The 17,012-nt window shown below is 36.7% G+C and overlaps 1 protein-coding gene across 1 annotated transcript in view; it reads left to right on the top strand.

Annotated features, from left to right (window-relative positions):
• The window catches only part of atrn (attractin), a 77,065-nt gene that overhangs the window by 50,317 nt on the left and 9,736 nt on the right, over positions 1-17,012 (top strand). The window lies entirely within an intron of this gene.

Here is a 17,012-nt window from a genome sequence, read left to right as displayed (position 1 = left end):
CCAGCCGTTTTTACTTAAATGGTTCACCCACAAAATGAAAATTCTGTCATCATTTACTCACCCTCATGCCGTTCCAAACCTGTAAGACTTTCATTCATCTTCGAAACACAAACTAAGATATTTTATTGATATTTGAGAGATTTATGTTCCTCCATTGACAGTGCATGCAACTCGTCACCATGATGGTAACCTCCCAACATAACAGAAACTCTTCTAAATTAGCATAGCAAAGCATTAAACACTACTAAATCTCACACTTAACATTAATCTTGCACAAAAAAAAAATTATATAACACTTAATTTTAGCATTTACTCTCCCTTTCGAGTGTCATGGCAAATCATGCTCAGAAATAGAAATCCCAGCCCAGTTTCAGGTAAATTTAAGTTTGTCTAAATTAAAAGAAGCAAGCTCATAAAACTCAAAATAATGAAACAATTCAGATTACTTAAAATGCATCAGTTTTGTGAACTCAAAAGAAAAAGCTGGTTCTAAATACTCATAAAAGTTAATTTGATTGAACTAATTTAATTTGAGTTTGCCCTACTCAAACCAATTTATTAGTGTTAGGGTTTACAATGAAGTCAGTGTTCATCAATGATCCAATAGCAGCCTTCAAATTCGTGAGCAGAAGGTGAAACGTGTGTATTTCAGGTTTTCCTGTTAAGGTTGATTCTGACTTCTTTTGCCTTTCATAGTTAACTGTAAAAAGTTTCCCTTGAAATATGATGCTTAGTCATGAAATAATAGGTATTTTTTTTATATGTAAACAACTTTCAGAAACTGTATTTGAAATGAATGAGGTGCAATATCTTAAAGCTACAAAAAACATGTAAATGACATTTATTTATTTTAAATTTATTTTGTGATGCACACATACATATGCATTGTTTATATCTGGGTTTGTGTTGAAGAGCTGCTAGAAGTCATTGACATCATCATCTTGTATGTCTAAAAGGTTGAAGGATGAGCTTATTGATGCAGTTCAATTAATCTGCTTTTTTATTCCAACCATTACTCCCGGTTGGAGGCTTTCGTAAATACTTAGTTTGAATGTAGATTTATGTTTCAACTAAGTTTAATGGTGAAAGCAAAAATATTTAGTAGTGTGTAAGTTGTAACTTGGTGTTCCTTTACTTCTCAACTAGGTTAAAGGGATAGTTCAGCCAAAAATGAAAATTTTGCCATTACTTGCTCACCCTTAAGTTGTTCCAAACCTGTATGAATTTCTTTCTTCTGCTGAACACAAAATAAGATATTTTAAAGAATGTGGGTAACCAGATAGTTGATGGCACCCATTGACTTCCATAATAAGAAAAAAATTAAATACTATGGAAGTCATTGGCTACCGTCAACTTTCTGGTTACCCATATTCTTTAAAGTATCTTATTTTGGGTTCAGCAGAAGAAAAAAATTCATACAGGTTTGGAACAATGAGTAAATGTCGACAAAATTTTCTCTTTAAAGGCACAATATGTAAGATTTTTGCAGTAAAATATCCAAAACCCACTGGGCCGGTGTTATATTTTGTTCAGCTGAGCACTTATAATATCCCAAATGTTTTCAACTATTTGTAAATCGTGAGAAAATCGCCTGTCAATGGCGTCATACCTGCATTACCCTCGGTTTCCGGTTTTATTGTGTAGAAACCATGGAAACACCAAAGACGCTTTAATATATTACGTTTTATTAGGAACAACTGTTTGGATACATTTATAGACAGAAAATGAATTATAGCTAAACACGTTTAGTCTTTTTGTTTAAATCTAGTTTTCTTGATTTTCCTAGAGTTTGCTTTTACCATGCCTCAGAGAAAAACACTATTTTGTCAAGTAGCTAAGTAACACAGCATTTTCTCCATCATACAATACGTTTTAAAATTAATTTTATGCCATTTATTAACACAAGCCACCCAGCATTTATTAATGATATTTTAAAATCGATCTTAACTGCAGTGTGCAACAAGTGTCTCATAGCAGCCACCGAGCGAACGCACAGAGTAACGTTATAACATCATTTTCAACACACTCAAATGTTTCTAGTATGATAAAACAGCACTGCTTTACCTCATACGCTTGACTGGAAGAAGCGGAAGCGGCGACTGCTGCATAATAAAAGTTCCGCTGCTTGCGAAGCGTGTGTCTCGCTCATCTCTCAATAGCAATCGCTCCTGCGCTGCTTCATACTACAGCAATGTTAATAAACTCATCCATGATCATGACTTCTGCTCGAGTCCCGTCCCGATTCTTTTCCACTGGCTGTGAGGTGAAGATGACATTTCCCAAGATTCCTTACTCAAACTCTGCGTCATCAAGCTACACCTTTGTTTTGAATAGGCGACCTCTACCGGTGAAAAAAAAACTATATATTGTAGCTTTAAGTTGTAACTTGAGCACAGCTTGTTCAACTGGCCCCTGCTGATTAGCAAAACATCTCTAAATGGGAAAATATTGGACAATTAGTTGGTATATCTGTTACAGTGGTTTTCTATACCATGTTACTTCATGTTACTTGAAATAGTCTAATATAAACTTGTATTTTTTGATCAGTTTGAAACGTGGTTAACCCATTAATGTACATTTAACATTTTGTTGATTGTCGCAAAATTAGTTAATTCATTTATTACATTGTGGTCAGCTTTATTAAAAAGAAAAAAAAGTGCTGGAATATGAACCTTGATTTTACAGCCCCCACAGAGACTGAAGAGGTTTGGTTTTGAAAGGTTTCAAGAGGCCATTTTAAGCCACACAGGGGTGTTTATAAGGGCTAATGTGAGTGTCTTTTAAAGGACCCTCTTCACCATCTGGCTTAGTGAAGTGCTCTCATCCAATAAAAAGTGGTAATACTTTTTCCTCTCTTTCACGCAACAATCAAACACCCATTCACATGCGTACCTGTACATCACTTCCTATCTCAGCCTTGCACATTAAAGTTTTGTACTCTTCTGACCCTTAGCTTCAAGCATGACTTTTACTAATGATCTCCATGGCAACCAGACATAGAGGGCTAATTTAGGGCTAGCATAACCCATCAGACAGACTAAAGTGTTCTTGAGTCAAAGACGAAAAGGGGTTTTTAAGCATCAAAAAAATAAGTGTAATACAGCTTTACATTTAGTTTTTCCCCCATACATTAGAATGTGTCCTGTTTAATTTTATATTTTGATGTGTAAAAAAATTACCATCATACTTTTTTTTTTTTTTTTTTTTTTTTTTTTTTAACCATGAGTTACAGAAGACACCCACTAAAATCTCATTCAGTGACAACAATAGTTTATATAACAACAAATCTTTCATTTTTATTTAAAACAAGAATTATTTGATGACATTAAAAGACTCTTATTTAAGGATCACAGTGCAGCCCCCAAATACTAATTGTAATTTTTAAATCTATACTACATTGTTCCCCTTATTGCAATGTTTTTAGTATTAGTCTGTTTCATTAAATTAGTTTTAATAATATTCCTGTGTAAATGATGACACAAGCAAATGTTGAAAAATAAGCAGTTTATTCTACTGTTCTGATGCTCTCCACCATGCTTGCTTAGCTTGGCACTTTGTTTCTGACTTTCTCTGCCCCCCAAATTACTGCTTGCAGCTATACTTATGATTACCTTCTGTATGCCAACATAAATAACATTATCAGGATGGGTATTTTGGGTGGAGAATCCCCTCAATGGCCTCTCTTGAACTTGTGACTCTCTGTTCAGAAATATTGGTAAGCTATTATTCTGACAATTGCAATCCCCAATGCCTTTCTCATTTTCTTTCTAAGAGTGCCGCCTAAGCTACTGGGTCTGCTTTTACTTTTTGGCTTTTCAGCTTTTTACAGTGCTAGCAACTCTCTCTGTTCATGGGCATCTAAAATAAACCAATAAAACAATACAAATATGCATTAAAATATTAAATTTAATGCATATTTGTCAGTGCTAAACATTCCTCATTTATCTGTAATTTAAGTAAGATGCTAAAATTGTTATTGTAATGACATTGCACTGAATGACAAAAACATTACCCTGAATGAAGTTATATTGCCAGCTATCAAACAAATATGCATTTTATTGCCTTTATTTTTAGAGATGTACAATATGTTTATCAGCCGGAATTAGAGATCTTTTTTTTTTTTTTAAATCTATTGTTTTGAAATTGTTTATGTATGTGTGTATCCTCTGTATGAACACCAGCGTCCTGTTTGAAGGTTTGAAAAACCATCGGAGGGTCGCTCAGATGTTGAAACTATAATTGCAAATCAGAAGTGACCTTTTCTCAAAGCGCTGTGTGCGTGTGTGTGTGTGTGTGTGTGTGTGTGTGTGTGTGTGTGTGTGTGTGTACGTCTGTTTGTGCGCAAGTAATTACACAGAATTCCTCCGGAGGTGCTCTGAAAGAGTTTCCAGGTAAATCTTTCAGTGATAAATATCACAAGCCTTGCAGGGGGAGAATGTATTGTGAAGCAAAAATCAAAGATGTGGGTTATCAGTTTTTCAGGGACTATCCTCTGTAATTGTTAGATATGCAAATGAGGGCCACTCAGCCGAGATGAGCTGATGCTAAAAGAGTACTGATTATTTTCTTTAATCTTGTGACTGTGCGTCATTCAAAGAACATTACAAAAATGTTCCTTTGAAATTTCTATTTGGTCCTATTTTAAAATAAGACAGCATGCGCTTACGTGTTTAGTGATGAATCCTGGATTTGTTACACATTACTACTAAGAATGTTTGTGTGTTTGTGCGCACATGGAGCATGATGAATATCTGCCTTCGTTTATGAACCAGTTAAATTAAACTTCTTCTCTTCCTAACCCTGAACACAGTATTTTTCTCACACGCGCACACACACACACACACACACACACACACACACGCACACACACAAAGGTAACAAGATTAAGATTTGTGATGAGCACGAGCTCCTCTTCAGTCATCTTCATTGGCACTCTCACACACACACACTCTTATACACGCTAGCTCTCGCACATTTATTGATGAGGCCGTGAATTAAACTGACAGAGAGTGGCTTGTGAATTAGCCGTAGTGGGAATAGCTGTCGATATTCTCGGTCCTTGTGTGTGCGCTGTAATGAGGTGGCCTGATAGCTGGTGTCTCGTGTTTGTGTGTGCTCCTTTTACATTGAGAACAAATACATGTGTTACCAACTCTGTCCAAGGTTTTTTTTTTTTTTTTTTTTTTTTTTTTGAAATAGTTGTGTGTGTTGTTTTTATTGTTGTTAAAGGGGTCATCAGTTCTTCATCAGTTGTGGTCTGATCAATGTGTTGCCCTGTCAGTGTCTGTTGGCACTTTTTACGTTTTTTTTTTTTTTTTTTTTTTTTATACACGACACCGTTTTCAACTAAAAACAGAAAATTTTTATGCATTTTGGCCGTTCATTTACTCGACAACTGAGTTTTGGCGGCCTGAAAACGCAAGCTTTTGAAATCGGGTTTCAAAATGTACGTTTTTGAAAATGATACCGTTATCATCTCCATGTAAACAACAAAAACGTGTATTGGTGAAAACGGTGACGTCATGCGCAGTCTATTGGCGCTTAATGTTTCTTTACAATGTGACATCGCCAACTACTGGCCTGGCATGCGGATCCTTGTGAATGGAGATTGTTTTGACAAAATTGTCGTCTATATGTGAAAAATGCAAAGGAAAAACTTTTCTGTTTTTTAGTACATTGTTGTCGTGTAAAAGAACCTTTAAATTTGGGGATGGAAAAAGGAATCTCAATATAACAAAATGTGATTCATCATTAAACTCAGAAGGCTTTGTAGTTGTAAATGTGAACGCTGCTGAACCTTTCAAAGTAATAACACAACACTGTTGCACATTCTACAGGCTTACGGTTTCAGAGTTATGAATATATCTCTAAAGGGAACTGTCTTCAGAAAAATTTCGATGGCATTTCCTTTTCATCTTAACCTCCATAAAATGGCTAATAATGTAGTGTTTATAAGTGCAGTGCAGCTTTGTGTACAGGGTTTTCTGGGGTAACCACTATATTTCTGCTGTCTTGCTGGCAGATAATACATTTGTGCGCATATCATATTTTGGCTCATCTATTTTCCTAAAATGGTTTAAAGGCTGAAATGTGAGGTTTATCATTTTATAAATATTTTTGTTTTTGTCAAAACCTGTATTTAAACTGTAAAGTTGTTTAAATCATGTTTTTTCCCCTGTCTTTTTATCGTTTAGTAAACTATAAAAATTTCTGCATATTTTAACTGCCTTAAATTTTTAAGTATAATCCACTTGATTTGCACAAGTCATTCAAACTGAAATAATACTAAACTGACTAAAAAGTAGAGTTGAATCTCATATGACTTACTGATCATATCATTTTTTACAATGTATATACCATACACATATTCCTACCCCCCTCATATAGTATTTGTTTTATTTGTGCAGTTCTTAAAAAGCCTTAAATTTGATACCCTGTGATTAACTAAGCTGCAAAATTTTCTCAGAAACAAGAAACCGCTTTTGGCCACCAATGTGTACACGTCAACGAGGTATTTTTTTTTTTTGTATTTTTTTTTTTTTTTTTTTTAAGAAATTCAGCCCACCCATTCACAAGGAGCTATTAAGGAGCAAATAGGTTAGATACTGTTGTTCCTAATCACCAGAAGACCTGATGCGAATAATAAAACTTGTGCTGTTCCTGTTTGTGTAGCACTTTCTGCTCAGCATATCCTTCTAAAGAGTCTCAGAGAAACAAGCAGCTGATGTTTATTTTTAGCAAGGTCCCTGATTATTTCAATGTGATCTTAACATTTCAGTGCAAATTGCTCTGTGAACCTGTCACAATGAAGTGCAGACTTTTCAAAGAGTCTATTTTTGAAGGATGCTGCAATTAAAAAGTATATTGTACTCAAAAGGAAAACCGCAACTCAAGTGAGTCTAGCAAAGTTTCTCATTTCATGTGGGAAGAGTGTGTTTACATAGTCATAGAAGATATTAAAGACACAACAGCAAACAATGGACGGTTCAATTCTAAGGGACAGTGAGTGAGAGTGAAAAACAGAAAACTCAAATATCCACTGTGTACTAAATTTGTACTTTTTTGGTGCAAGAACTTTACTAACCATTTAAGTGAACCTTGGGGGGGTGGATGTAATAAATTCTATATGACCTTTAACAGATTTACCACACTACATTTTCAGGAAGAGAATTTATTCAGGTAGTTTTTTTTTTTTTTCTTGATTAACTTGAACGGTTTCTCAAAAGGGACGTCTGGGAAAAGATGGCGTTTTTGGTGTGGAACAGGTCAGTGAAACCCCTACTCCTTGTCCTGGAGACAAATGTCATTCATGGATGGCGAGTGATGGCTAATCGTCCTCTTTGTGGTCTTGATGATCTGCAGCTGGTCTTTGTAGTGGCAGATGCAGCCAAAATGAGAGAATAATTGATGTTGGCAGAATTAATTTTCATCGGTATTCTTTTTGAATACTTATCAGAATTAATTCTGTCAACATCAGTTATTCTCTCATTATAATTTTGATCAGAAAAAGATTTGTGGGGGGTGGACAATGCTTTGAAGGCAGTCACATTTTAAACTTTGACAGAATATTTCTTTCTTTTTCAGCACAGGAACAGTAGTACAAAAAACAAAAAATTGTCAGAAATGTGAAAATCTCCAAAAATTCTGTTGTTCTGTTGTACTGTTGTTCTGTTGCCAGAGAGACCAGGTTGGGCCCCTTCTGATGTCTTTTTTCTTGAAAAAGCCTTGTCCACTGTGTTCTTTAATGTTGAAGAAGCCACCCTGACTCTCAATAAAAAGGTTTGAGCAGAAACCGTAGTCCCAGCATGAAAACCGCTAGTTTGGCAGCAGGGGGTCTCTGGCGCATGGAGAGCGATGTCTTTTTCTTGTTCATAATGTATGGCGGAGCCTTGCAAACAGTGCACTTGCTTAGTTTCTTTGTCCTGTACACAGCCTCATCTCCTTTCCCAAGACCCCTCTTCTCTGCAAAGCAATGTCCTCTGGGTGTTTTCTCGAGTTTTATTTAGCAGTGGTTTGGTTTGGGATGCACTTTTCTCACCAGTGTAAGATTGAACTGTCATTGCAGTCAGTTCTGTGGAGTTAAAACACTCCTCAGACTGTTCACCTCTGCGCTAATGTTTTATTTGTGTTGACACATTTTACGTTTCGCCTGTGTGAGATGATTAAGAGAAGCATTACATGATCAGAGCTCCTCTAGGGCAAACAGCCCCTATCGTACTCAAGCAGTTATCCTATATTTTGTTCCGTCTCTGTTTGAGAACATGATCAAAACTGAATATGACTATCTGTTTGTAATTAGGGAGTTTGTGACTCAGGGTTGTATGATTAAATTTCCCATGAATTACGGCAGACTATATGTAGTGATAACCTGCTAATTCAGATTATTCAGAGGGATGAATTATTCTGGGTTATTTATTTATTTCATTTTGTTTTGATTTTCAGCAAAATAGAAATTTTAATTTTTTATGATATAAATTTTTTTTTATTTTAAATTTATATTTTTAGTTTTTAAAGTTTACATTTAAAATTGTCAAATTCATAAGACAACACACTGCATTACCATCTAATCTAGTGCATTTATGCTACACTCTGGCATCTATGGACCATTTCAGAGATACGAGTTTCTCTGTTGAACACAACAACAACAAAAAAAAGATATTTTAAAGAATGTTGGTAATCAAACAGTTGATGGTAGACTTACATCAAAGACTATAGAATAACACAAGACACATCACTCGCATTGTTTTGAATGAGAGAAGGTGCAACGCGCAATATGGCGGAACAAGTCCCGCCTTCTAAATAAGAGCCAATCGCCGATCTGTAAAGTCATCACGTCACTGCAGCAGCCGTTAGAAGCTCCGGTTCCTATAGAAACAGTCAGATGCGTGCCTCCGAAATGAGACACGAGACACACTTAGGACTGCGCATGCGCATTAGCTTGATCCAGCCTGAAAAATAAAATTTTTTTTGTCGTGATTCGAGTTTAGAAACAAAAGACAGTTGTTGTCAGATTTGAGACACTTGTTGTCAGATTTCATTGGTGATTTCAAATATGAAATTTAATCGAAAGCTTGGCGAACAGCATTGGAGAATTTGATGTTTCCCCATTCAAAGAGATAGGAGCTGCACTTGCAAGCCCGAGAGGTGTTTCAAAGATGGCCGCCGAGTGAAATGACTTTGCTTACATAGTAGGGGGAAAAATACTATGGAAGTCAATGGATACCATCAACTGTCTGTATCTTCTTTTGTGTTCAACAGAAGAAAGAAACTCATTTGGAACAACTTGAGGGCGAGAGATGTTGTCATGTTTGATGATACAATTTTCATTTTTGGGTGAACCATCCGGTCAAGCGGATTTAAAAAAAAAAAGCTGCTTGGTTTAAAAGTGAATTCTGTGTGAGCTGTTTTCCATACATCGATACATAATCGATGATAGAAAATGGACCTTTTTTCCCCCTAAATAATTTTGCCGAACACCCAATTTATTTACATTTTTTCCCAAATCGTTCAGCCCCTAATGGATGTTTCACACATACAGTATACAAAAGAAAGTAAAAAGAAATTTTTCAGCTTTTTAAAATATTTTTATGTTCTATGCAGATGCAACAAAATAACCCCAATCGTATATAATATAGCTTTTTGAGTAATCTAGTGAAAATACCTGTATGCCCCAATTTATATTGCAAAAAAAAAAAAAAAAAAAATGTCTATCATTTTTTTTGCTATACCTACCCCCTGATCATTGCCAACTCATGCCAATCACCAATGCTTCTCTAGTGTTCATACTTGAGACACAGTGCAACACTACAGCCAGGAAGTGCAATGATGTTGTGATTATAATTCACTAAAAGTACAGATTTACTGACCCCCCCCTTTTGCTTACCTTTTTCAATAATTCATCTTGGAAATAGTTTTAGTTGACAATAATAACCTTGGAGAGGAGGAGCTGGAGTGATTAGGATAGAGATTGCAATGAAAATAGAGGGTGGAAGAAGGGCATCATCCGTTCTTTGCCACATTTTCACTCAGTCAGCACTGAGCCTGTCTCCACCTCTCCCTCAATCTCTCTCTCTCTCTAGCTTTCATTCCTTCACAGTCTCTCTACTTTCTCTCTTCACTCTGTATTCCTTCAGAGGATTGAGTGTAAAAGCTTGCATCAGCCTCCCCCCTTCTGTTTGATGAAGGGATGCGGGTGTGGAGGAACTCACCCTGTCCTGTATGTTTGTGTGTTTTAACTATTGTAGTAGCCAAGTTCGCCTCTCGATTGGAGGTCGGATTCCCTCTGCAGTAATCCGGACTTGTTTTTTCACCCACACACATTCTCAAACAGTTGTTTAGTTGGGTAAAAAGATAGACATTTTGTGTTTCTCACACACACAACATAGAGATGCACACTCTCCCACCCACCATGTGTAATGGATGACTCAACAGTAAAAACACTGATTTCAACATATGGTCCGAGTAAACTAATCTTAACAATCTGTTGCAGTAGAGAATTGGATACCTAGAAATGGTGCTGCTCTGGCATCAAAATATTTCTCTGTAATGGATCCAGTCTTTACTGATCCCTCTGCCACCGTGAAGGCAACGGGTTATTACAGCAAAACAGTTCAGTAAATACCAGAGGGACTCGTTGGCACAAGCTTTCCTTATCCACTCATGGCAATCAAGAACCGGCTGCAGCTTCAGACTGATTTAAGATGACAAGCAACGTGGGCATGCCTGCTTCCTTCAGAGCGTGCCGGTCCACATCCGCTGCACAGAAATGCCATGGTTAACGAGAACATTCTAGTCATTACAGTTCATGCAAGGCTCTCCTTATCTTATCACTCCGATATCCCTCAGAGCATGATTTCGTTTTGCTTTGATGCAACAAATGAGCATGGATTTATCTTGCCAGACTTTATAAAACTGTTGACCTGTTTCTGAAAAAGTAAATACTAACCAGTGGCATGCGGCAAATCCCCCCCTCCCACAGTAGCATGAATGGAGACAGACAGCGATGTTATTTTTGGGCAGTTTTCCACCTTTTGTCTTCATTTTGCACATTCCATGCTAAATACTTTGTTCATCTTTGTAGATTTCTGTAATTTACAATGTAAATACAGTGAATGGGTCAAAGTAAAGATAGTCACATTTACTATTGCTGTAAATCCAGTCATTTAATGATGCACTATGTAACTCAAGCGGGTTGCCAGATTGAGGACACGCAACAGGAATGAGCGCAATTGACAATGGAAGGCAACGAGCAATGATGAGTTGATTTATCCGTGTTTTAATATGCCAAGTCATAGAGCTCATTAGATGGAGACCGAGGCTTTTTAGGTCGGGTAGAATCTGCAATCTCTGAATCAGTTAGTTTGTTGGCTTCCATGGCTGCAATACGCCAACTGTTTACACCAACTGACAATTTAACATAAAAAGTGCAAAATGCCGGTTTTACGCCAACTGGCAATCCGGGGTGTCGAAATACTATTGGGTAAATTGGCAGTGGGTGGGATCACACAGACCAAAACAAAAACGGACATTCCCACACGGAATGCAGATTTCAAAGTAGAATAACTGGCTTTAGCATTGTTTTTTGGAGAAACAGGTATGTGAACTTAGTATGCTTCCTAAATGTCTGAAACATATTATGGTATTTTTTTATGCTTTAGTCAAAAAAATTACAGTTTCTGTGCATTTGGGAGTTTTGCGTGAGGGCAAAAAAAGTTCTTCACACAGATTTTGCTCATGTTCAGGTTGGTAAGCCGATTTTGCTGCATTGACCAGTAGAATGCTGCTTGGTTTGAAAGTGACTTCTGTGTGAGTGGTGCTTCATGCATCGCTACACTATTGGCAGTGGACCTTTTGGTCTGAAATTTCTCCAAAATCTCAATTATGTGGCTGGACCTTAAGCATACAGTGGGTTTGCGCTTGAGAATTCAATTTTGAGCCAATTGAAACCATGCAACCAACATGTGTAGTGTTACTTGTTGCTTTAACAGTTTGAATTGTATCAATTGGTTATTTGTAGGTACTCCTTTTTGCACCAGATGCTAATTGATCCCATGGCTTTCATGTGTTAATTTTTGGAAAGAAATTCTTGCATTGTCATTGTGATTTGGCGTTCGGGGAGATCTCACTTTTGGAGGTATGATCTGTTTTTAAATAATCATATAATGTGAATTTCTAGTGGATGTATTCAGTTGGTCATGCACAAATGTTAGGCTTCACATGGTCACAAAAAGCCTGGAATGTCAGAGTTTTAAAATAGTGATTTTCAGGGTTAAAAAAGTCAAAGAAATTCATAGAAAGGTCATGGAAATCTTCAGTCAATATACATTTTTCTATCTCTAAAGTAGTTCATTGACTAGACATTGCTCTTTTTGGGTGTGTAATCTTTATAAAATTATTTTTCAAAATCCTTGTCCAGTAATTATTCTTGGAGATTCATTGGTCAAAAAGGTACCAAAAAAAACAACAACCTGAAACGAGGACAGACAAACCACAGATTGTCGGATGTTTTTTCTGTACAAAAAGAGAACAGATCCCTTTTCTAGCTGTGAATCATATGTAGACGCTTTGCTATTTATATCCGTATTGAAAATGCGATTGTCAAACGCAGTGTTACAGATCAAACCCACCTCAAAAAGCATGTTGTAAATTATTGAAAAACAAAATTTCGATGTCTGTCCCTGAACTGTTTAGCATGTGAGTTGTGGCTAAAGACACATGTCTCTTTGCACTTTGTGCATTTTCTCTTTCTGTCTGCTGCAAGGCAGTGATATTAATTCCACTAATCTGTAGTCTCAGGGGCTTGTGGGAGTAATTAGGCAGTTGGATTACGGCTCATTTGGGGGATTATATTCCCGCATTAATCTCTCACAGTGGTCCAGGTTTATCTCTGGTTGGTTGGATGGCTCCCTCCTGTTCTCCGTCATGTTCCTCCCACTTGTAGCCTTTCTCTCTTGCACTTTCTCATCCTGTTGCTGAGACAATTACATATATCAGACATACAATGCCATTGTTTTTACAGGCAGTCTCAGAGGCAACTAAATGATTCATTTTTTTGCATGTTTTTTCTCTCTCTTGACAATCAACCATCAATCTATGGCTTCGTTCACAGTGCTTCCAATTCCAAGTCTAATCTTTAGAACTGACTGTCCCCACTGTCATTTTACAAGTGATGAAATCAGATCCATTTGTTCAGAGAGTGTGGTGACTATTCGCTATATCTACACGGGTTGCCCTACTAATGACTTTAGCGTCCCCACGATGCCAGAAGACATGAGAGGAGCTGTCATTTCATCAGAGGATAGAAGACGTTTTGATATTTCGCCGCAGTGCTGAACTCATGAGACGCATCAGATACCATAAGTGTCAAATGTTTTTAAACCATATGGATGGGGTTTAGATTAGGGATGCAACATATGATTGTTTTGATAATCTTTTAAACTGTCATTTAATGTCTGATTAATGGGATTTTAAGAAAGTTATTACAGCCTGCCCATTCTTGTCCTCAAAGAGTGTGAGTATCTTTATAGGCTACGATATACATATTGTGCAAAAAAGGATTAAAATAAACATTACATTATAAAACTTGCCCACCATAATAAAGTAAAACAAAACCAGACTATATGCATTCACTTATCTGAAAATAGTAATTATATTACTTTCATACCCACAACAATCCTTTTACATTTACTGGCAAAGCATATGACAGGGCAAGCTGCATGATTCTGTAGGCTATATGCATTTGAGCTTGTTTATGGCACTTAATATAAACCATTTCCATGCTTAGGACAACTTTGGACGTACACTTATTTTGCAGCAACTCGCTCTGTGTCTTCCACTATATTTCAGATGTGTTTTGTCTATAGAAGTGTGTTATTCACCACTGTAAATTGACATGACTGGCAGATGTTTTCAATATACAGCATGCAGGCATGATAATCAAATTTGTTGTTAATGTTTTTCATTATTATTTTATCTGTTTTATTGATTGGTTGTTGCAGCCCTAGTTTAGATCTTTAGATGTTCAAATAACAAATTGATTTAAGTCAGACCCACCAAAAAAATCCGATTTTTGCTGTCTGCCTGTACAAAGCCTGTGTAAACCAGTGGTGTGTAGAAGAAATCTGTGGAACCCCATGAACCATGAGACAAATCAAGACTACATTGCTTAAAAAACAGCTGGGCTTAGCTGGTCTTGCTGGATTTCCAGCTGGTCTCCTAGATTGACCAGCTGACAATGAGACCCTGTTTATACCTGGTATTAAGATGCGTTTTGGTCAATCGGATCTGACGAGGGAGACTTACCCGTTTACACCTGGTATTTTAATCCACCTCTTTTGTCCACTTCTGTCCTGATTTCTTTGAGGGGAGGATCTATGGGCAGGTAAATGTATGGTTTTTTTTTTTTTTTTTTTTTTTTTTCAGATCTTTTGATCTAATGGACAAAACAAGCTTGTAAAATTTACGTATAAATTCACAAGATCATGGAAAAACATACAGAGAGCAGTAGCTTTCGTTTCTGCTCTGATAACCGCAAGACCACACCGAACGCTGTGAGTGCGTGTTAGAAATCAGGAATGGTGAGAGAACATTGTGCTTGGTACATTTTTTGTCTTTAAACCAAACATGGGTTTAAATCTCATCTGGCTAGCATGCTTCCCATAATGTTTACGCATTAGGTCAGTAGGTGGAGAGTAGGCGGTCTTTTGTGGCTGTTTGAACGCATTCGGCCACCACTCATCTGGTTGAATTCTACTGTATTTCCAGGAGATGTGTGTGTCACGTTCTTTAACAGCCCACCTGAAACAAAGCCGTTGCTATGCCAAACCCCCTCATGGAATAAGAAAGCCATTGTGTACAACTGTGACAATGAGTGCTTGACAGAACTAAAAGCTGAATATTCAATAGTATGTGAACTTCACGGCATAGACTCTAAAATACATCCAAGAGTTTTACATGCCAGTCTGTTATTGTAGGGTCATTTTCACTCCCCTAAACATAACGCTAAACAAAAGAACTGTGATTGGTTGCTTTTCATTTCAGTCAGATGGTCTCTTAGGCAGTCCTTGGCTAATGAAAGCTTCTTTGGAGTCCAGACCTTCTGCCGTTAGTCTGAAGGTCTGGCTACGCGAGGCTAGCTGACAAGTGACCAAAACCACCAATCCAGACTAGCTTGGAGAAACACATTGGGAATTGATATCAGTGCATCCTCTTGTTTCAGCACACAGCCTGTCTCAGATCAGTATTCAGCATGGCTACACCTCACCATCTGATTCAGCACTGCTTCTCTCCTGAAGGTTGATTGAAAGATCTCTCTCTTTTCTCCACTCTCCACATCCATCTTTACCCCTCTGCTCTGTCTCTTTGGATATGCCTTATATTCCTGACGGTAGTTTAAAGCACACATCAGTAAATATGCACTTTGATGTGCTGCAATGGGACCATGTGGGTATGTGTGTGACAGTTGCTGTGCTCCCTGGAGCGCTTGCTCTCTCTCTCTCTCTCTCTCTCTTTCTCACTCTCTCTGTCTCTCTCTCCTTTTTGCTCTCTCTGTCTTTATAAGATTTTCTGTTGTGTGTTGGGCTGAGCATTCAAACATGGTTGGACAGATACACAACAAACACACACACACACACACACACACACACACAGATTAAATGACTTGTGGATCCTGCTGAGAGGAATGGCAGTCGGACGATGGGGATTTCTAATTGAGTGGTTTGCTGTGTAGAAGCTTGTTTTGCTCTTATCACTCTCTCTATCTGTCTTTCTCTCACACGCACATACTGATTCAGATTACCATCGTCATCATTATTAACATCAGACACCAAGAGACAGTCCCGTGGGAGCATTTGAGACTTTCAATTCAAAATGTTTAATTTAGGAACTTAACACAGTGAAAATGAACTTTAAAGAAGCATTTTAACACTGCTTTCACTAAATAAACATTGGATGGATGGATGGATGGATGGAAACCATATTTACATGATGGATGGATGTAGATTGTTTAAAACCATACGATAGATAGATAGGTAGATAGATAGGTAGATAGGTAGATAGAAAGATAGATAATGTTTTTATATTAAGTAAAATTTTTCAGCTTCATTTGAGTATTTTTAGTTCTTATACTTAAACCGATTTAATTTCAGTTAGCTACCAAAACAACATTTTATAATTTAAGCTTTTTAGGTTTACTTTACTTTTACTATTTGTTCTCCCTCATGGGAGCAATTAGTTTTATAGCAGTGGAGTGAATAAAAAGTAAATACAAAACATCATAATACATTAAACATGAAAAAAATATTAAAACGGTGACCTAAAAATGTAGTCTTTCCTGTTTAAATTGAGTAGGGTAATAGCTTTTTTTTTATCATCTGATTTTTTTTTTTTTTTTTTTAGCTTTATTTTAATGAATGTAAATGAGGTTTTTTTTTTTTTTTTTTGTTGTTGTTTTTTTTGTTTTGTTTTTTCCTCTCTTCTTTTTTTAGTTTTAGTTAAAAAATAACAACACAGGGAAGTTTATAGAAAATATTATTGTGAAGTCTTCTGGAGATGTGTTGCTCACATGGATGATGCCGATTCGAGTTGTCATGTGTCCCTGAATAATTTCCATTCACTCACAGTTTTCATCTGAAAAGAAGAAAAAGAAAGGAAAAAGATATCTCTATGTTCTATCACAACCCCAGTATTTATTTATATAGTTATTTGTCTACCAATATTTGTTGACAGACATTCGAATATGTATCTCAAAATAAAATAAAAAAAACACTTGAGCACAGCTCTTGAAATTTTAATACCAACACTTATCAGATGTTCCATACCTGTATATAACCTTTCAATTTTTTCCCTTATTTATTGGATGATTTGTGCCAATTTATGTGTTTGCATCCTTTTTTCCCTGAGATACAAGCAAAGAGTGTCATCAGTTATGCTTAACAAGCATTTGATCTGTTCTCTGTAAGCTCTCTCTCTGTCTCTGACAGTTAAAAGGCTGTGCAGATATACAGTTCCCTTTT

This window comes from Ctenopharyngodon idella, chromosome 13 (assembly GCF_019924925.1).
Source record: "Ctenopharyngodon idella isolate HZGC_01 chromosome 13, HZGC01, whole genome shotgun sequence".
NCBI lineage: Eukaryota > Metazoa > Chordata > Actinopteri > Cypriniformes > Xenocyprididae > Ctenopharyngodon > Ctenopharyngodon idella.
Note: the sequence above shows the minus strand (reverse complement) of the source record. Positions and strands in the feature narration are given on the sequence as shown.